This window comes from Triturus cristatus, chromosome 6 (assembly GCF_964204655.1).
Source record: "Triturus cristatus chromosome 6, aTriCri1.1, whole genome shotgun sequence".
NCBI classification, from domain to species: Eukaryota; Metazoa; Chordata; class Amphibia; order Caudata; family Salamandridae; genus Triturus; species Triturus cristatus.
The window spans coordinates 1,126,679,381-1,126,702,138 of NC_140589.1; positions in this window are offsets into that span (position 1 = coordinate 1,126,679,381).

The following is a 22,758-nucleotide window of genomic DNA, read 5'->3' on the forward strand; positions in this document are numbered from 1 at the left end:
GGCTTTTCATCTTTCTTCGACAACCCACCTGTCTGAATACACTCTATGACTTGAGTGGAATGCGAAATTGTAAATATTTTTCAAGCAAAAATGTTACGATGATGGTTTAAATTATGTGGAATAACTATAAATTAACTTGCAGGAGCCTCGAATGAACACTTAAGGGTAGATTTACAAACATTTTGCACTGGGTTAGCTTCACAAAAGTGACGCTAACCAGCACAAAATGGTATTTTCCTAATTTGCTTTCCAGCGCAAAACTTGTTTTGTGCTGGAAAGTACTCTTAAAGAAACACAAAGCAGAGCAAAACACTGCTTTGCAGCACTTAGCGCCAAGGGTGGTACATGGGCGTTCCAATACAACCACCCATGCCTTATGACGCAAATCCCTATCTACAAACAATAGTAGACAGCGTTTAGCGCCAAAAGTTAACACCATTTCAAAGGAGGCATTAAAAGGAAAAAAAAAATTATTTCTCTTTTCTTTTCCAACTTTGTATGTGTGCAGCACTGTACAGCACACATACAAACTTGTCTAGGCATGGTATTTTGTACAGGAAGGGTACAGGGCCGGACTGGGAAGCGAAACCGGCCCTGGCAAACTGCTCAGCCAGCCCACAGGAGGGGGGAGAGGGAGGTGCGGCAGGGCTGATAGTTAGTGCCGGTTTCGGCCGATTTTGTGACAGGGGGCCAATATTGCCAGCCCCCGGTAACAAAAACGGCCCCCCAAGGACCCAAAACCGGCCCACACCCTGAAGGCCCTCCGGGGAAACACCCGGTGCCCGCTACGGCCAGTCCGGCCCTGGAAGAGTACCCTTTCTGTACAAAACCTATGGTAGACTCAGGCACGCCCCCTAGCACTATGGCACTACGGTGTGTGCCCCGTGCACAGCAACTGAAATCAGCCCCGGTGCTAGGGAGAGGGGAGGAGAGAGACATATCTCTAGATATGGCACTCCCGCCCTGTCACGCAACGCAGCACTTTTGGCTGCGGCGCTGCGTTGGGTGGCAGTTTTGAAAATCTGCCTCTTAATGTGAAGGTAGACCTCATCTTCAAACGCCAGACGAAGTAAAGACAGGTCATTTTTCACAGATTTTACGGATGTAATCTACATAGGCGTAGTGTTTTTTGGTGCCAGGTCGGCTGCAGCGCCTACACACAACTGTATGTGCTGCTCAGTATAACACAACACAATGATCTTTGGAGTTGCTGCTATGTTCAAATTGTGACTCATTAATACAGAAGTTGAAGACGGTTGCAATTTGCGCGCCTGTGGTGTGTTTGAAGGGGCGGAGACAGGTGTGTGTATGTGTACGTGCGTATGTCCCTGAAAGGGGCAGAGAATGGATTGTCTGTACGTATTGCACTATCTACAGTTCTTCTGAGAGCAATATTGACACGTCTGTGTGCAAGGATGACTTAGCCCACAGCTCCCCCTAGAGGCCTGGGCTGTCCATTGCTGCTCTCGGCTGTCCCAGGCTTCCCCCAGGACTGTGTCTCGCATCCTCCCGCACATATCTGTTTACCCTCAGCAACAGCTAAACGCCGAAAGTGTCTGCGTTGGCAGTGGTGGCATTGGCTCGCGCGCATACCAGACGAGCAGATTGTTGTGGGAAACGGGCGGCCGGAGCATCCTGACATCTGAGACATATCTCCCCCGGGAGCCGATGTTGCTCAATGCAGCAGCGACAATAAATAGTTGCCATATGCCGAGCACATATGCCTTCCTCAGAGAGCGGCACTGAGTTACAGCCCCGGCCTCTCCAGAGCCCAGGACTTTATTAAATGATTGCAATATGAGCTGACGCCTCGGGAAAGAGGAGACGCGAGCTGCTCTCAATGGGGCCGTGCACGCGCTAAACGGATTAAAGGAAAAAAGAGAGGGAACACAGAATCGGTATCAACTTTTGTGTTTTATTAGGACGTTTCACCTTGCAATCGGATACCGGTCCATTTCAACATTGCAACTGTCGACAGAAGGACCACCGGGCTAACCACGTTGGAGGAAATTCCAGTTGACCAATCTCAAAAGCCTCCGCCAGGAAACAACACCAACTTAGTATTTTTTTTTAAATATGAGGACCTGCATTGAAGTAAATTCCAGTTGAACCTCATTCTGTCTTGGAATTGGCTATTGTCTCTATTGGTATCAGTTTTTTGAACTGACAGAACGTCCCTTTTCCACAAACCTGTATGCCACACTTTAATGTAGTAAACATATGTGCAGCTGTTCTGCTGGAATTTCCACCAGTGCAAGGTGCAGACCCAAATAATTTTGCAAATTTGGAATCTCCCATTGAGGCATTATGCCCAGGGAGAGAGATTGCCACATTATGATATGTTATACTTTATGTGTACAATATTTATTCTTGTCGATGCCCCCCTCAGTGAGCTGACAATCGCATTCACCATCTAGGACACTAGATAGAAGCTTGGTTTCTGCTGGGTTCACTGATATAGGTTTTATGGCCTGCTAGCCAATCAAAGTCCCCAAGCATTGAATATAGATTCATGAACCATCCAAAAGGAGGGGCAGTCAGTACATAATCGTCAGATGGGTGAAAGTCTGAGCCAACCAAGATGAAATATGCATCTATTACATGTAGGTCCCACAAGCTTTTCTCTACTGCCATTGTTTCTGTCTACATTCTCGTCAACCTTGTCTCAGCACCACTTCCATGTGTAACCACCCAGCTCTCAACGGTCTTATGAACTGGTCTGTAGCCGGGTTAGGGTTTCTGTTGAAAAACAGTTACAAAGGAAAGCCCAGATATCTTCAGCAGGTGCCTTCTTCAACTGCGCTAGCCTGTGAGTCTTTGTAATCTACAGAAGCAATTTGTTTGATTAAACCAAACAACCGGAATAAGAAATTACATTTTACTCACAAGAACTAGATTTTGAAAACACCTGCACGAAGATCTTTGAATGTTTTATTTTTTATCAAACAATCGCAACAAGTTATTTCTATGCTTCTTTGTATGCTGTATATATATATATATATATATATATATATATGTATGTATATATATATATATATATTCACTTAAAAAACCATAGGTTTCACACATGTTATAGTTAGCTGGACATTTCACTCGTGAAAAACCATTGAAATTCCCCCGTTATAGTTAGTGCAGGCAACTATAACTCACGCGACCGCAATCCTCTGCTGATGACGTCAGATATTACATCACTGTATTTAGACACTTATTTACCCATGTCTTCTTCCATTAATTTTTAGCTCTATATATTACAAATATTTTTTTTTCAGAAAGACACATATGTCATCAGTGATGTAATATCTGACGTCATCAGCAGAGGATTGCGGTCGCGTGAGTTATAGTTGCCTGCACTAACTATAACGGGGGAATTTCAATGTTTTTTCACGAGTGAAATGTCCAGTTAACTATAACATGTGTGAAACCTATGGTTTTTTAAGTGAATTTGCAAGGTTTTTTAAATGCTAATTCCTAACTATAACGTGTGTGAAACCTATGGTTTTTTCAGTGAATTTGTACGTTTTTTAAAATGCTAAGTTTTTCACCCCCTCAGACTGCCAGAGACAAAATGGCGGCCGACACTTCCTGGTTTCGACCGATTCAATGTTTACTAAGATCTAACAACCAATCAGAATCGCGTTCGCGCACGGCAGCGTGCGCGTACGGTAAGTTTTACCGTACGCTCACGGTGCGCGCTTATAGATATATATATGCTCTTAAATGCTATTTTCTCAGGAAATACTGAACAGATTTACACCAGACCTGCAAAAGGCACATCCCTGACCTGAGGACTACCTCTCTGCCAAATTTCAAGTAATTCTGTTCAGCCGTTCGGGCTAAAGGTCCTATGGAAAAATGCATGGGGAAAACGTGTTTTGGGACCCCGCCTTTTTCTCAGCCCCCGCTTGACGAATCCCCCCGAGACTTTCAGGGAAGGAGCGGAGCGGAGCGCCCCACCTATTTTGAAAATTTCGCGAGGATTCGTCAATCGGCGACAAAGTTATTCCAAATAGAATGTTGCGGATTTCCTATGGAAACACGATCCTAACTATAACTATCTACTGGCGACCGCCAGTAGATAATATATATATATATATATATATATATATATATATATATATATATATATATATATATATATATATATATTACCTACTGGCGGTCGCCAGTAGGTAGTTATAGTTAGGACCACGTTTCCATAGGAAAACCTCAACATTCTATTTTGAATAACTTTGGCGCCGGTCGACGAATCCTCGCGAATTTCTCAAAATAGGTGGGGCGCTACGCTCCGCTCCTACCCTGAAAGTCTCGGGGGGATTCGTCAAGCGGGGGCTGAGATAAAAGGGGGGTCCCAAAACGCGTTTTTCCCATGCATTTTTCCATAGGACCTTTAGAACGAGCTACAGCCCGAACGGCTGAACAGAATTACTAGAAATTTGGCAGAGAGGTAGTCCCTAGGTCAAGGAAGTGCCTTTTGTAGGTTTGGTGTAAATCTGTTCAGTAGATTCTGAGAAAATAGCCTTTAAATCAATATATATATCTGAGCCCGCTTACGGTACGCTTACCGTACGCTTACCGTACGCTTACCGTAAGCTTACGGTGGCGTGCGCGAGCGCGATTCTGATTGGCTCTTAGATCTTAGTAAACATTCGAATCGGCCGAAACCAGGAAGCGGCGTCCGCCATTTTGTCTCTCGCACTGAGTGTTGTTTATCAAACATGATGGCCAAAAACATGTTACGGGGCTGTTTTGACAACTCCCTCCCACATAGTCATGTTGAGGGAGTCCCCAAACATCCCCCAAGAGCAAAAACGGTTTTATTTTTTTTTCGGCAATTTCGCGGGGTACGCTTACCGTACGCTTACCGTACGCTTACCGTAAGCTTACCGTACGCTTACGGTAAAAAAATAAAAATAAAAAAAACACTATCCACACTTACCCCACCCCCTGTGCAGGCCACCAAATGTGCAGGGCTTATTAATAGAGAAAAAAAACGTAATTTTGGCAACATGAAATTATAAAATCGAAATAAAAAAAACACTATCCACATTGACCTCACCCCCTGTGCTTTTGGTGGCCGAAGGCCACCAAATGTACAGGGCTTATTAAAGTTGATAAAAACCGTGCACGGAACGAACTGCGTTAAGTGGCCGCGCACGCCACAAATGGCGTAAAGTAACTTAGCATTTAAAAAACCGTACAAATTCACTGAAAAAACCATAGGTTTCACACACGTTATAGTTAGGAAATAGCATTTAAAAAACCTTGCTAATTCACTGAAAAAACCATAGGTTTCACACATGTTATAGTTAGCTGGACATTTTACTGATAAAAAACCAATGAAATTCCCCCGTTATAGTTACTGTAGGCAACTATAACTCACGCCACCGTAATCCTCTGCTGATGACATATGTGTCTTTATGAAAAAAAAATATTTGTAATATATGTATAGCTAAAATTAAATGGAAGAAGATATGGGCAAATAAGTGTCTAAATACAGTATTAGCATCAGCAGAGGATTGCGGTCGCGTGAGTTATAGTTGCCTACAGTAACTATAACGGGGGAATTTCATTGGTTTTTTATCAGTAAAATGTCCAGCTAACTATAACATGTGTGAAACCTATGGTTTTTTCAGTGAATATATATATATATACGCTCCAAATCCTCTTCATGTAGAGAAATAAGCACTCTCGGGAGACGCTCGGAGGAAAGTTTTATTCCGAATCAAACAAACGCGTTTCGGCGAACTGCCTTCCTCGGTGTTTATCAACATACCGGGAGGCCGCCATTATTTGTACATGCGTAACATCCGTATGTCAACATAGAAGAGGGACTGCGCAATACATCATCACGGAATGCGCCATTTGTAAATGTGCAATTTGGCTATTTCTAATCAACATTTTGCAAAATTGCAATTCAGAAAAATAAGAAAGCATACTTAACGATAATGTTAAACTCAATTATCAATTTTTTCAGATTACTATAAACAACCCAAATATGCGAGTAACATGTCATGAGTAATGCTCATATTTTCGCTAGCCGCCAAATAACATGCCATGGATTGGCTATAACATTGCAAAATTCCTACTACTTTATATGAGTGTGCAACCAGACATGGTCTCTATCTGGCGATCTCATATTTTCTCAAAATAAATCTCGCCGAGATTCGGCTTAAGTCCCTCAAAACCATGAACATACTCACTCTAAAACAAACCTGATATTTTTCTGATTATTTTTCTGACTATTTTTCATCGCAGAATATACCAAAAGAATGGAATCCACATTTCATTCACATTTCGCTATGGCCTTACCAGATCAGCCGTAATTCAAATAACAGTTCTTCTGTAAATTCATACATAATCGTTACAAGTGCTGTGGTGCATTGTCTTATTATTACTACTGTGCTAGTCAATGATCCTTCATACAGTTCCATTGAAAGGGAGCAATCCTACTGAATCCTATGCCTTAGTTGATTATGAGCCCAGATGCGACGCTAATTCTTCCCCACTATTCAGACCCTTAGGGGATTTTGTCTGACAATCCACTATGTAGCGTGATTCGAGCCTTCGCAGTTTTTTGATATATATATATCAAAGGAACTCCACTGCTGCTTGGCGCTTCAATGTATCGAAGAATGGAGCACGGACCACATCTCTGTGCATTCAATCAAATTTTATTGTTCCCGAGGTAAGTCAGCCATAACGTGTTTCAACTCCGTAGAGCCTTGATCACATGATGCGTTTAGAAGTCACATGACTGTTTAAATACCATTGTTTTAGTTCTTTTTTCTTTTTTTCTCTTTTTTTCTCTTTTTTTCACCATGAATGTTAAAGTGACAGTGCTCAAAGTAAACTGCATTGTTTAGTGGCTCCTATGTAGAGTGTGTAAACCTGTCGGTGTAAATACCGTTACATTGTTACCGCATTCAATTGCATTTTGTTCAGGAAAAAAACAGGTGTTATTTAGCATACTTTTTTCCGGTCTGTTATTTAGTTGTGCAAAGTAGTGCAAATAAGTTCATAAATATTTAAATATATATAAATACTTAACTACACATATATATATACATAAATAAATACAAAAATGCATATATAAATAAGATTTTTTCTCAAAACAAATACAAATTATAGTATTTTTAAAATCTATAAATAGAGACACGAAAAATTTGTTTTTAAAACAATGATCATGGTATAAATACCTAGTTCATCCCCTTTTCCCTCAGTATGTAGTTCTTGCTTATCACACAACTTAGATCGATACTGTCCGTACCACAGGAATTTGAGAATTAATGTACAATCCCTGTTTGGACATGAAGTCTTCTTAGCCAAATCATCTTTTCACTCTACAGTTATGTATCTAGATCGTCTATCAGACAACCAAAACAAGCAATTTTGTGCAAAATAGTGCAATATATGTGCAAATCACCTTAAACTTTATAGACAAAAGCCTTTGTCAATACTTATGAATATCTAAAAAAATGTAAATATGTCTCTTATAGCCTGTAATAACTTCTATGTGATATGAGGATTATTTCAGCTGCTCAGTAATAATTTATAGCTCTGGTATGCCACTAGTTTTCTACCAAAAAGAAAAAAATATTTTTGTAGAAGGATAAATACTAGATTGGCTATTATGGAAGAGTAATGATAAAAGAAAGAACAAGAGCTGGTGAAAGGTAATAATAACAGTCAAACACCACAGTTTAGTAAGTCTTTTACAGATATGTATGCAGATCATCTGTGACGTTCAGGCCGTTAGGATTTTTATTATCTAATTCTAAAATGTAACAGGTTTTGAGTTGTCTTAACATCTTTTCTCTGTTACCGCCACGTCTGCTATATGGAATACAATCTATAATAAAATATTTGAGATATTTGGGATCTGATTGATGGTATTCCATAAAGTGCCGGGCCACTGGATATGCAGGGTCTTTATTGGTTATAGCTCTTATATGTTGTAAAATCCTCCTATGCCCCTGTAGCTTGGTACTTCCCACGTACCTGAGCCCACAAGGGCATGAGAAAACATACACAACAAATTCCGTTTTACATGAGAGGGCTTTGTCAATGGTATCTTCCTGTTCACCGAATGCAGTTTTGTAAGTTGATGTATTTGTGCCAAATTGGCACGCTTTGCAAATTCTGCATTTGAAGAAGCCCTTTCTTTGGCTTAACCAATTACCTGTTGGTTTATCTACTGGATTATTCTGTACCAACTTGTCCCACATATTGGGAACTCTCCTGTTGGTAATGGAGAGTTTGGTTGGTAGTGTAGGGCCTAAGATAGGATCATTTTTTATCAGGGGCCAATTTTTCTGAATAATACGGTTGATTTCCCTGTTTTGTTTACTATATCCAATTATCATCCGAAATTGATCATCAAGGTTTGGTTTAGGTTCGGATGATATCATAGACACTTCCGTGGTTTTGACTTTTAAAAGGGTATTTCTATCCACTGACCCACTTTTTAAAATTGCTGCATCTATACATTTTTTAGTATATCCCCGTTGGAGAAATCGAGATCGACTGATCTGTTGAGCCTTAACTAATTCAGATTCAGTACTACAAATTCTTTTTGATCAAATCATCTCCCCATAGGGGATACTCTGTATAAGATGTTTTGGGTGCTGGCTAGTTGCATGTAGCACCGAGTTTACCGCTGTGGGTTTTCTATGGATTTTGGTTTCAATTTTCCCTTTATCAATGTATATTTCTACATCTAAAAATGTCACTTTGTTAGCACTGATGTCAGATGTAAACTTCAGATTGATGTAATTGACGTTCAGTTAATCGATAAACGCTTTAGCCTCAGTTTCAGAACCATCCCATATTAAAAACAAGTCGTCAATGTATCGCCACCAACATTTAACTTTTTGTTGTAGGGTGTCAGCAAAGTTTCTATGGAGGACCAGTTCCTCCCACCAGCCCATGTGGAGGCAGGCATAGCTGGGGTAGAAGCTGGCCCCCATAGCTATGCCCCGCATTTGTTGGTAGACTGTGTTCTGAAACAGAAAAAAATTGTTATGAAGCCAAAAGTCAATCATGTCTAAGAGCATCTGATTATGTGATTCATACTTGGCGTCTCTTTTTCCGAGGTAGTATTTTATTGCCCGTAGATCATCCTTGTGAATGATGCTCGTATATAAAGCAGAGATGTCCATGGTTATCAATAGATAACACTGTTGCCACTGGAAGTTCTGTATCTTTGTTAAAAAGTCACCAGTGTCTCTCAAATATGAAGGCAGAGCTTGAACGTATTCCTGAAGAGGCTATTGATGGCAAAGATAATTGGGCGTCCTGGCGGATTAGTTGAATTTTTATGTAGTTTGGGTATGAAGTAGATTATTGGGGTTGTAGGTGTGTTATTCCTTAAGAAGCCATATTCATCCTTATTTATTAACTCCAAACTTCTCCAGGCCATCAATTTGCTGTAATAGCTATCGTATGTTGCTTTTAGCATTAGATGGTCACTTCTACGATAACATTGTTGGTCTGTAAATTGGCTTAATGCCTCCTTGTTGTAATCTTCTTTTGCCTAGATTACCAGGTTTCCACCCTTATCGGCATTCCTTATGATAATGTCGTTGTTACTTGACAATTTTTTCATTAGTTGTTCATATTGGATTCTCTGTTTGTTCTTATTCGTCCTATGGGTATTTTTATGCATTTTTCTGACTTTGATATTTAAGTCTTTAAGTCCCATTATAATTTGCTCATGGTAGACATCTATGGCATCTCTAGGCATGATTGGAACATAAACTGAGCGTGGTTTAAACCTGGTATTTACAAGTGTATCATCTGCGCTATTTCTATTTCTAGTGATTATTGCTTGGTCACTTTGTTCAGTGGTAGAAGATGCCAGTGCTTGCATATCTCTAAAGAGTGGCATATCCTCGTTGGTTAGTCCATAAATTGAAGGGGAACAACTGTGGGGAGGCGATATAGCTGTATCTTTTGCAGTACTTGCCGCTTTGATAAGATGATACTTTTGGAGCTTGAGCTTTTTTATTGCTTTAAACACATCCACCCTGGTTGCTGCGTAGTTGAATGAACTTTCAGGGCAAAAGGAGAGCCCAAATGAGAGCAATTGTAATTCTGCTGAGTTCAAAGTCATCGCTGATAAATTAGTTACTGTAATGTTGTTTGCATTGCCCTGTGCTTCCTTTATTTGCGATTCCATCGACATGTTTGGTACCGTCGGGTTTGTTCTCCTTTGTTTTGCCCTTCTCCTTTCTCTTTGTTTGATTGTTTTTTTGTTGTTGTTTGTTGTTGCTGTTGTCTCTTTGGTCGGAGCGTTTGTTTTCTCTCCTCGACTAAAAAATCGAGTTCTTCAGCAAGAGAATTGGCAACTGGAACTCTTTTGTCTCTATTTTCCCCTTTGGTTTCACTTTCTATTGCCAAACTCAAATCTGATGTGGATGAAGTGGCTTGTTTAGAACTGTTTTTACCCTTCGAAGACAACTGTGAATTGCCACTGTATTTCGATATTTTCATATTTTCGTATTTTTTGGCAAAGGTAAAAATACGTCCACATTCATAATCGGCTTTATCCCGATGGTACTTATATGTCTTGCGCTCCCTTATTTTATCTTCATCTTTCTTTAGGCGCTGTGTCATCTCCTCTTTTAGTTTCTTCCCCTCTTCACTTTGCCCTATATTTTCTATTTCATCAGTCAGGGTATTGATCTGTTCTTGTAACTTGAGACGATCTGACTCTGCATATTTTACTAATAAAATTAGGAGTCTCCTTGATGATTCTAAATTCGTCTCAGCCCACTCCATCATCTGTGGGTCTGGCGTCTCATAACTTGGGGCAATTAATATGCGCAAGCCTCGCGGAATCCTTCCCACATCCAAATATCATTGGAGGGAATGACCCTCCCACCATTTGCTCTGTTCACTTTTCATTCGTTTTTCCATCTTCCGGTATTTATCACGGAGACTCGTATTTTTTGCCACAGTTGGTGCATTCTGGGCTATGTAGTTTGAACTTGGTGTGTTGAAATCATCGAACATTGCCGTAGCAGCCGCCTCATGATCTCTGAGCGCATCGGCCGACATTACCTCAGGAATTTGATATAAATAATTCTAATATTACACAGACTGTAGAGTTGATAGAGTGTTTTGCAACTGAAGAATAATTCTACTCTGCAACCTCTGACTCGCGTCTGTAGCACTCCCCTCTACCCAGCCAATTTGTTTTCCATTTGCTGTTCCTACCTCCAGCCGCCGTCGTCAGCGCGTTCCGAGTCCTTCGACCCAGGTCCGTTCTGCTTGGCGTTGCTTCCGTGGGTCACAGCGTCCAATTTCCACGTTGGCTGGGGGGCTGTTCACGCAATAATCCTCCTGGATTCTTACATTGGTGTCTGTTACCAAACGGTGTCCTCCTTGTGCTCTGTCAGCCCACGTCGAGGGGAGGTCCGTGTACAACCGGGGAAGGCGAAAAACCGGTTTAAAATATCAAAGGAACTCCACTGCTGCTTGGCGCTTCAATGTATCGAAGAATGGAGCACGGATCACATCTCTGTGCATTCAATCAAATTTTATTGTTCCCGAGGTAAGTCAGCCAGAACGCGTTTCAACTCCGTAGAGCCTTGATCACATGATGCGTTTAGAAGTCACATGACTGTTTAAATACCATTTTTTTAGTTCTTATTTCTTTTTTCTCTTTTTTTCACTATGAATGTTAAAGTGACAGTGCTCAAAGTAAACTGCATTGTTTAGTGACTCCTATGTAGAGTGTGTAAACCTGTCGGAGTAAATACCGTTACATTGTTATCGCATTCAATTGCATTTTGTTCATGAAAAAACAGGTGTTATTTAGCATACTTTTTTCCAATCTGTTATTTAGTTGTGCAAAGTAGTGCAAATAAGTTCATAAATATATAAATATATATAAATACTTAACTACACATATATATACATAAATAAATACAAAAATGCATATATAGATAAGATTTTTTCAAAAAAAATTCCAAATTATAGTATTTTTTAAATCTATAAATAGAGACACGAAAAATGTGTTTTTAAAACAATGATCATGGTATATATCCTTCCAAATTGTTCTGTAGTGATGCCCTCACAATGCCGGTGCTGTGCTCCGAGGTCAGATCACCTCCAATATTAAGTATAACAAAAAAGTAGCAGCACTCTGAAGCTGTCTCAGTTGAGTTAAAGTTAATTCACTGCACACATAGAAACCAAACCAACGCGTTTTGACTCTGCAGTCCTGATCACGGCTGGTGGTCCTACATTCATTCCTACTTATATCCCAATTAGGAGGCTCTACCTTACTGTTGTATTCTGGTAGATGTAGTTTAATTATTATTGAAAAAACACATCTGGTAATGTAATTTTCTGTTGGTGCAATGAATTAGCAAATGCATTTAACGTAAGCAATTCTTATCCTCTAGGTGAGGAGTCATCAAGATGTTCTATCAGTACATTTTCACATCAGTTAGACATTGTTATTGTCCTCTAAGTGAGACAATATCTAATTGTTAACCCCAATTCCTGTAGCTTGTTGAGTCTTCATATTTAATCTCTGAGTGAGGTTGCCTTTTTTCTGTGACAGAAACTTTTTTCCCTCTTTTTGAGTTCGCAAGAAATGTTCACTTGTATAAGCAGAGTTTTTCTCATGCTTATTTTAAATGTACATATTATTCTTTGTCATTGTTATGGCCCCTCGAGTCTTATGATGTACTTTGATTCTTTTTAAAGAAGAGTGCTCTCCTTCTATGGGGGATTTTACCACATGCTCAATTCCATAGTATTTCAGAGATTTCCATGTCATTTCTTGATGTTCTTTCATGAGGTGTTTGGCAACTGCATAGATGGGGACTTTTTTTTCAATGGCCCTTCGATGTTTAGGAATACACTTCTTTAACAGGCTGATTGTGCTGCTGACGTATTTTTGGCCACACCTGCATTCAATTATGTATATCACATATGTTGTTCACCCTCGCTGGCTCACCAGAACCCCAGCCAGACCACCTGGCCAGCCCTGCTGGAACTAGAGCAGAGTCACGGAACCCCTCTGAATCTACGCCCTCGAACAAACCAGGCTCGTCCACTCCAACACCCTCAAACTCAACGTGCAGAACTTCTCTAATTGAATTTCCGCGGTCGCTGACACCATCGCCCCCATGGAGAATACCACCAGCAACAGACCAGCCAAGCACGCCAGCAGGTTCACTCCCGAACTAATGACCCTCAAACACGACTGCAAGAAACTAGAGAGACGTTGGTACTCCAGCAAGAACCCCTCAGACCTCAGCACCTTCAGATCCCCCCTCAACAACTACCATAACCACCTCAGGGAGGCCAAGAAGAATGCCCTTGCCAACTGCATTAAGACAAGTGCCAACCATGTCAAAGAACTCTTCAACATCGTAAGAGCGTTCTCTGGCCCAGCCACCACCGAAAACATGATCAACCCTTCCCAGGCCCACTGCAACACCCTGGTGGACTATTTCCACCACAAAATCACAGACATCTAGCAACTTTCACCCCCAACCCACCGACCTCCACCTCAACCGCGAACAAATTAATGCTACCCACACCCACCGGCTCCCCGACTGCAATCAGCTCTTGATCCAAGACACCACCACCATCATGAACTCAATCCACTCCAGTGCGCCCATGAACCCCTGCCTGCACCACATCTACAACCCAGGTAGGAAAGAAATCAGCAGCAACCTCACAGAGATCCTCAGCACCTCCATCAGTACAGATAACCTTCCCCACGCACAGAAGCACATCGAGGTCAAGCCTCTCCTGAAAAACCCTCCGCCGATCCCATCGAACTCAAGAACTACTGCCCCATCCTGCTACTCCCTTTACTCGCCAAGGTCCTGTAAAAAGCCATCAACCACCAGCTCGCAGAATACATTGAAGAAAACAACCAGCTAGGTGCCTTCCTATCGGGCCTCCAGTCCAACCACAGCACAGAGACTGCCCTGATCGCAACAAAGGATGACATCAGATGCCTCCTCGACCAAGGGGAAATGGCAGCCCTTATCCTCATTGACCAATCGGCGGCCTTGCACGCTGTCTCTCACCACACCCTCATCACCAGACTCCACCACATTAGCATCCAAGGCAATGCTCTCAACGGGATCCCCTCCTTCCTCTCTGGTGGAAAACAAGATCCATCTACATCCCTTCTTCTCCAAACCCAAAAGCATCATCTGCATCGTCCCCTAGGGCTTCTCCCTCAGCCCCACCCTCTTCAATACCTACATGACGCCACTAGCTGACATCACCCGCACCCATGGACTCAACATAAGTTCACACACCGACGACATGCAGCTAATACTTTCCCTAACAGAAGACACCTACACCACAAGAGTTAACTTCCAAAACACCATGTCCGACGTCACCTCTTGGATGAAGGCCAACTGCCTCAAGCTCAACTTGGACAAAACAGAGGTACCATCTTCGGGAACAAACCCTCTCCAGGGACGACTCCTGGTGGCCCACCGCACTTGGCCCCACACCGACCCCTCCAACCAAGCATGCAACCTTGTAATCATACTGGACAGCCAACTGACTATGAAGCAACACATCAATGCCATCTCCTCGTCCTGCTTCCACACCCTCCAAATGCTTCCCAAAATCTTCCGATGAACCCGAATGTCTGCCAGGAAAACGGTCACCCAAGCCTGCGTCTCCAGCCACCTTGACTAAGGCAACACACTCTATGCCAGAACTTCCAAACAGCTCCTCAACCGTCTCCAGACCATTCAGAACACCGCTGCAAGACTCACCCTCAACCTCCCTTAGAATAATCGGCACCACCCCTCAACTCAGCACCCTCCACTGGCTCCCCGTCCTTAAAAGATGCCTCGTCAAACTCCTGACTCATGCCTACAAGGCCCTCCGCAACTCTGGATCCCCCTACATCAACTACTGCCTGACAATCCAGTGACCCACCATGGAGCTCCACTCTGCTGCCCACGCCCTGGCACACATCCCCGGGTATTCTTCTGAGTCGCTGTGGAGGTCGTTACTTCTTCTCCTGGCTGCCAAGCACTGGAACGACCTTTTCCACCACATGCAAACCACTACTTCCCTTGAGGCATTCCGGAAGAAGCTCAAGAGATGGCTTTTCAACCAATGCTCACAGAACCTAAGCACCTGGAGACCCCTCAGGGTGACAAGCCGGGCTATACAAGATTGATTGATTGATTGTTTCACAATCAATTCTCCGATTTATCATCATCTGCTTTCCTTTATGGTCTAGTATTACTCTGGTGTTTTCCCTATTTTGCAGGCCTTGCACTTGAAACATTTACTAAAGCTATTTGTGGATTTAGTCACCCAACTTTCCTGTGGTCGGTCTTCAAATTGGCTCTGTACTAGTTTGTCTCTAAGTGAAGGAGCTCTCCTGTAGGTGACAGAGACATTTGGACCAAGTTGTTGTCCAATGTCAGGATCTTCTCTGAGGATAATCCAATATTTTTTAAATATTTGTTTGATTTGTGTACTTTCTTTGCTAAAAGTTAATATTAATCTTATTTCATTCACTTTTGGTTTGTCAATTTGTTTTTCTTTTTTGGTGATCAAAGTGTCCACATGATTGATAAGTTTGGATCTATCGTATCCTCTTTGAATATATGTTTGCTGATATCCTCTCTTGGGGAATCATTGTCAGATTTCTTTGTAGCTATTTTCAAAGTTATTTTGCACTGAGCAATTTTTCTTTAAACGTAAAAACTCACTATATGGAATGCTGTTCAGTAGTGCCTGTTGGTAAAAACTCAAACCATGTAATGTTGCATTTGTGGATGTTTCCTTCTGGTAATATATAGTTTCCAGTTTTCTAATTGCAACATAGTCACATCCAGGAAGTTTATCAGTTCTTTATCAATGGTGTGAGTAAATTGAAGACCAAATTCATTGTTGTTTAGGCTGGAGAAGTATTTTTGGAATCATCGCTAGTGCCATTCCAAATTATGAAGAGGTCATCTAGATATCTAGTCCATAAGATGATCTTGTCTAGATATTGTTAATGTTTTTCACAAAAGAGACAAAGAGCGACAGTAACAAGGTGAGACTCATCACTACTTACAATAGTGAGTCTTCCACTATCAGACATGTGCTTACCGAGCACTGGCACCTGGTAAAATCAGACCTTGGGATAGGGAGTCAGATGACACTACACCGTTTACTGACTTACTGGAAATCTAAATCAGTCAGAGACATACTGGTACATAGTGATATGGGCAAGCAGAATAAAAATGAAGGATAACTTAAAGAACAATTTTTCTGTTACAAGTGTGGGAAGTGTAAGGCATGTAAATGGAGCAAGAATAGGAAAACCTATGAGTTACCAACAGGTAAAACTGCTAATTTCAGCAAATTTATCACCTAAACAGTGATTACTGTATATATGTCGTTACATGCCCATGTAGTCACCATTACGTTGGCAGCACCATTTTCCCTGTGAAGAAAAGGATATTAGAACTTCTCAGGGCCATAAAAATGTGTGACCAGAATTATTCTACTGCTAGACATAAGTGCTGAGAACATGAACAAAACCCTGACAATTTGTCCTTTTTTGGATTGACAGGGTTGCCATGACTCCCAAAGGTGGAGAAAAAGGGAGGAAGCTCATACTCCTAGAATCAGAATATATAATTTTCCTCAAAAGCAAATCTCCTGGAGGTTTAAATGTGGATGGAGAGCTATTTTTACGCGATATCTGAGTACATCATTCCTCTATTCTGAGACTAGGATCTGTCTTAAGATTGTCTCCTTTCCTCGTTATTTATGTCTCTTTACCTATGATTTATTATCTTTAACATTATTATTTTTATCCTTACTCAGACATTCTGGATTACCTTTTCCTCCCAACCAGTCTTTTTCTTTCGCCCTCTGAACACATGAAATTTATGGAGATGTATTAAACATGTACACTTCTTGCTGGAACATTAAGTGCATGAGGTTATTACAAAAAACATTTTGTTGTACTAGTGCTTTATGAGAATCCTGTATAGGATGCATTATTTGTGTTTTTTACTTTTGCTTATGTTTTTGCATTTACAGTGAGTATTGTGCCAAATTTCTCCTGTCTAACTTTCTTTTGACAGCCAGTACATGGCATTGGGAGTGTTAATTTATATTAAAAAAAAAATATATATATATATATGTACCTTATATAAGTATCTTTGTTTACTTTGGGATACATTGAGTAAGAACAATGTGACATGCATTCTGGTGCGTGGATGTTAGATAGTTGATTTATGAGTCGATTGGTACTCGATAGGCCTTTTGGCTGCAATTCAGTTTCCACACAGAAGCACCGTAATGTTTAAATCATAATTTATGATTTGATTGGTAATCGATAGGCCACTTGGCTGTAATTCCATTTCCGTTCAGAAGCACTGTAAAGTCTAATTTATATTTAAATCAGAATCAATTGTAAATGCTGACAATATTGTTTTTTCATTTTAGGATGGATTATTTTCTTCCGCTAATAAATGTAAACAGGAGTCTGTTTCCTAACCCTTATTTGTGTTTGACTCACTTGATTGCAGTGTGTTTGCACTTTCCATACACATATCTTCTATGTTTAGTGTTTGTAGTATTGTTTTAAAAGGTGATGGTGCACAAGATGAATTCAGGCCGTGACAAAGACCATAATGGTTGAAATGTGTTGCCAATAAATAACAAGCCTTTTGTGTTTCGACATACCAACACATTATATATATATATATATATATATATATATATATATATATATATATATATATATATATATATATATATATATATATATATATATATATATATATATATATATATATATATATATATATATATATATATATATATATATATATATATATATATATATATATATATATAGATAGATATTACCTACTGGCGGTCGCCAGTAGGTAGTTATAGTTAGGACCTATTTTCCATAGGAAATCTGCAACATTATATTCCCAATAAGTCTGCCGCCGGTTGACGAATTTTCGCAAAATTTTCCAAACTTTTGGCCAGCTCCGGTCCGCTCCTATCCTGAAAGTTTCGTGGTGATTCGTCAAGCAGGGGCTGAGAAAAAAGGGGGGTCCCAAAATGCTTTTTCCTCATGCAATTTCCCATAGGACTTGTTGACGCAGCTACAGCCCGAACTGCTGAACGGAATTACACCAAATTTGGCAGAAAGGTAGACCTTGGTTCAGAGTCGTGCCTTTTGCTTAAATGGTGTAAATCCGTTCAGTAGTTCCTGAGAAAATCAAAAGTAAAATCACATATATATCTGGGCGGAGCCTAACCACACATCTCACCGTGAGATCTGATTGGCTGTCAGCACTTCATCCAAGAAGTGTTGGCAGCCATCTTGGGACCAATATACATGATAGCACCTCATTAAAAAGCATTGCAGTTAATAGAAGGTTTTAAGACTTTAGTTACATTATAAATCATTTGTTGATGGTACCATACTCATTTTAGGAATTGTGGTATGTTCTAAGGTGATTTTACCATGTGAAAAAGCCTTCTGCTGGGATATCATGAATCATGTTTGAGAGAAAACTATTTTCACATGCTTTTCCCACAGAGGTTTGGAAGGTGATCTATAAACTAAACTGTGAGCATATTTTCTGTAAATTCACATTATCTTAGTCATGTGAGAATGAAGTCTGACATTCTCAATAAAACATGTACATCCACCAAGGGCAGAGACTGTCAGTTGATTTCTTTGTGTTCTACTGCATCTTCCCAGAGTGTTCCAAAGAACAACTAGAGCGCTAACACTCCTACTTATGATAAACGTATGGCACACCTGAAGCCATCTTGATTGGAATAAAGTGGTAACTCTTAAAACATTTAATTTAAATAGGAACAAAATGAGGGGTTTCATTTTGCTATATAATGTATGATTAGTGCTGCAGAAAGAAAAATTAGGGCTCATTTTGAGAGACTTCTCAAATCCTCTTCCATTTCATTAAAAAATTCTGACATGCAGACTGAAACATGCACTTTGAATACCAGCAGCAGACTTCCCTGGTGAGCAGTAGCTTTATTACAGTGATCTAATGAGCAACTAGAGTGCTACCATTCAGAATTTATGGAAAATGTGTGACACATCTGAATGCCTTCTTGATGGAATCAAAGTAAACAAGCATTGAACATGCAATAGGTCTCGCCCTCGTTTAAGTTAAAGCAATTCTGTTTGTTGTTAGGTGGCTTTTTAGCTTTGCTTGTATTAGAGTTTTTCAAACTTTCATGTACATACCATGCATATGTATGCATATATGTATATGTATATGTATATGTTTGTATGCATTTATATTTATATAGATATGCAGATTATATTTCTATGTTTATATATGTATATATATATATACACATACATATATATAAATGCATATGCATATATATGCATATATATATATGTGCATATGTGTACATGTACAGAGAGGTAGCGAGGTAGAGGTGTATAGGTAGAGGTGTAGAGGTAGAGGTGTAGAGGTAGAGAGTATTAGAGAGGTAGAGAGTAGAGAGCGAGTAATAGAGAGTAGAGAGTGAGTAGTAGAGAGTAGTAGAGAGTAGTAGAGAAAGTATCAGATAGTGAGTAGTAGAGAGTAGTAGAGTGAGTAGTAGAGAGTGAGTAGTAGAGAGTGAGTAGTAGAGAGTGAGTATTAGAGAGAGAGTGAGTAGTAGAGAGTGAGTAGTAGAGAGTAGTAGAGTAAGTAGCAGAGAGAGAGTATTAGAGAGTAGTAGAGAGTGAGTAGCAGAGTGAGTAGTAGAGAGTAGTAGAGAGAGAGTAGTAGAGAGTGGGTAGTAGAGAGTGAGTAGTAGAGAGTAGTAGAGAGAGAGTAGTGGAGAATAGTAGAGAGTGAGTAGTAGAGAGTAGTAGAGTAGTAGAGAGTGAGTAGTAGAGAGTGAGTAGTAGAGCGTAGTGGAGTAGTAGAGAGTGAGTAGTAGAGAGTAGTAGAGAGTGAGTAGTAGAGTGAGTACTAGAGAGTAGTAGAGAGCGAGTAGCAATGAGCAAGTAGAGAGTGTGTAGTAGAGAGTGAGTAGTAGAAAGTAGTTGAGAGTGAGTAGTAGAGAGAGAGTAGTAGAGAGAGAGTAGTAGAGAGTGAGAAGTAGAGAGAGCAGTAGAGTAGTAGAGAGTGAGTAGTAGAGAGTAGTTGAGAGCGAGTAGTAGAGAATGAGTAGTGGAGAGTAAGCAGTAGAGAGTAGTAGAGAGTGAGTAGTAGAGAGTGAGTAGTACAGAGTGAGTAGTAGAGAGTAGTAGAGAGAGAGTAGTAGAGTGAGTAGTAGAGAGTGAGTAGTAGAGAGTGAGTAGTAGAGAGAGAGTAGTAGAGAGTGAGTAGTAGAGTAGTAGAGAGTGAGTGGTAGAGAGTAGGAGAGAGTAGTAGAGTGAGTAGTAGAGAATAGCAGAGAGTGAGTAGTAGAGCGAGTAGTAGAGTAGTAGAGAGTGAGTAGTAGAGAGTGAGTAGTAGAGAGTAGTGGAGTAGTAGAGAGTGAGTAGTAGAGAGTAGTAGAGAGTAGTAGAGAAAGTATCAGATAGTGAGTAGTAGAGAGTAGAAGAGTGAGTATTATAGAGAGAGTATTAGAGAGAGAGTAGTAGAGAGTGAGTAGTAGAGAGTGAGTAGTAGAGAGTGAGTCGTAGAGAGTAGTAGAGTGAGTAGCAGAGAGAGAGTATTAGAGAGTAGTAGAGAGTGAGTGGCAGAGTGAGTAGTAGAGAGTAGTAGAGAGAGAGTAGTAGAGAGTGGGTAGTAGAGAGTGAGTAGTAGAGAGTAGTAGAGAGAGAGTAGTGGAGAATAGTAGAGAGTGAGTAGTAGAGAGTGAGTAGTAGAGAGTAGTAGAGTAGTAGAGAGTGAGTAGTAGAGAGTGAGTAGTAGAGAGTAGTGGAGTAGTAGAGAGTGAGTAGTAGAGAGTAGTAGAGAGTGAGTAGTAGAGTGAGTACTAGAGAGTAGTAGAGAGAGAGTAGTAGAGAGAGAGTAGTAGAGAGTGAGTAGTAGAGAGAGAGTAGTAGAGAGAGAGTAGTAGAGAGTGATAAGTAGAGAGAGCAGTAGAGTAGTAGAGAGTGAGTAGTAGAGAGTAGTTGAGAGCGAGTAGTAGAGAATGAGTAGTGGAGAGTGAGCAGTAGAGAGTAGTAGAGAGTGAGTAGTACAGAGTGAGTAGTACAGAGTGAGTAGTAGAGAGTAGTAGAGAGTGAGTAGTAGAGAGTAGTAGAGTGAGTAGTAGAGAGTGAGTAGTAGAGAGTGAGTAGTAGAGTAGTAGAGAGTGAGTGGTAGAGAGTAGGAGAGAGTAGTAGAGTGAGTAGTAGAGAATAGCAGAGAGTGAGTAGTAGAGCGAGTAGTAGAGAGTAGTAGAGTAGTAGAGAGTGAGTAGTAGAGAGTGAGTAGCAGAGAGAGTAGTAGAGAGTATTAGAGAGTGAGTATTAGAGAGCGAGTAGTAGAGAGTGAGTAGTAGAGAGAGAGTAGTAGAGAGTGGGTAGTAGAGAGTAGTAGAGTGAGTAGTAGAGAGTAGTAGAGAGTGAGTAGTAGAGAGATAGAGTAGTAGAGTAGTGGAGAGTGAGTGGTAGAGAGCAGCAGAGAGTAGTAGAGTGAGTAGTAGAGAGTAGTAGAGAGTGAGTAGTAGAGAGTGGATAGTAGAGAGTAGTAGAGATTAGTAGAGAGTGTAGTAGAGAGTGAGTAATAGAGAGTAGTAGCGAGTGAGTAGTAGAGAGTAGTAGAGAGTGAGTAGTAGAGTAGTAGAGAGTGAGTGGTAGAGAGTAGTAGAAAGTAGTATAGTTAGTAGTAGAGAGTGAATAGTAGAGAGTAGTAGAGAGTGAGTAGTAGAGAGAGTAGTAGTAGACAGTGAATAGTAGAGAGTAGTAGAGCGTGAGTAGTAGAGAGTGAGTAGTAGAGAGTAGTAGAGTGAGTAGTAGAGAGTGAGTAGTAGAGAGTGAGTAGTAGAGTAGTAGAGAGTGAGTGGTAGAGAGTAGGAGAGAGTAGTAGAGTGAGTAGTAGAGAATAGCAGAGAGTGAGTAGTAGAGCGAGTAGTAGAGAGTAGTAGAGTAGTAGAGAGTGAGTAGTAGAGAGTGAGTAGTAGAGAGTGAGTAGCAGAGAGAGTAGTAGAGAGTAGTAGAGAGTGAGTAGTAGAGAGTGAGTAGTAGAGAGTAGTAGAGAGTGAGTATTAGAGAGCGAGTATTAGAGAGCGAGTAGTAGAGAGTGAGTAGTAGAGAGAGAGTAGTAGAGAGTGGGTAGTAGAGAGTAGTAGAGTGAGTAGTAGAGAGTAGTAGAGAGTGAGTAGTAGAGAGAGAGAGTAGTAGAGTAGTAGAGAGTGAGTGGTAGAGAGCAGCAGAGAGTAGTAGAGTGAGTAGTAGAGAGTAGTAGAGAGTGAGTAGTAGAGAGTGGATAGTAGAGAGTAGTAGAGAGTGTAGTAGAGAGTGAGTAATAGAGAGTAGTAGCAAGTGAGTAGTAGAGAGTAGTAGAGAGTGAGTAGTAGAGTAGTAGAGAGTGAGTGGTAGAGAGTAGTAGAAAGTAGTATAGTTAGTAGTAGAGAGTGAATAGTAGAGAGTAGTAGAGAGTGAGTAGTAGAGAGAGTAGTAGTAGACAGTGAATAGTAGAGAGTAGTAGAGCGTGAGTAGTAGAGAGTGAGTAGTAGAGAGTAGTAGCAAGTGAGTAGTAGAGAGTGAGTAGTAGAGTAGTAGAGAGTGAGTAGTTGAGAGTGAGTAGTAGCAAGTGAGTAGTAGAGAGTAGTAGAGTAGTAGAGAGTGAGTAGTAGAGAGTAGTAGAGAGTGAGTAGTAGAGA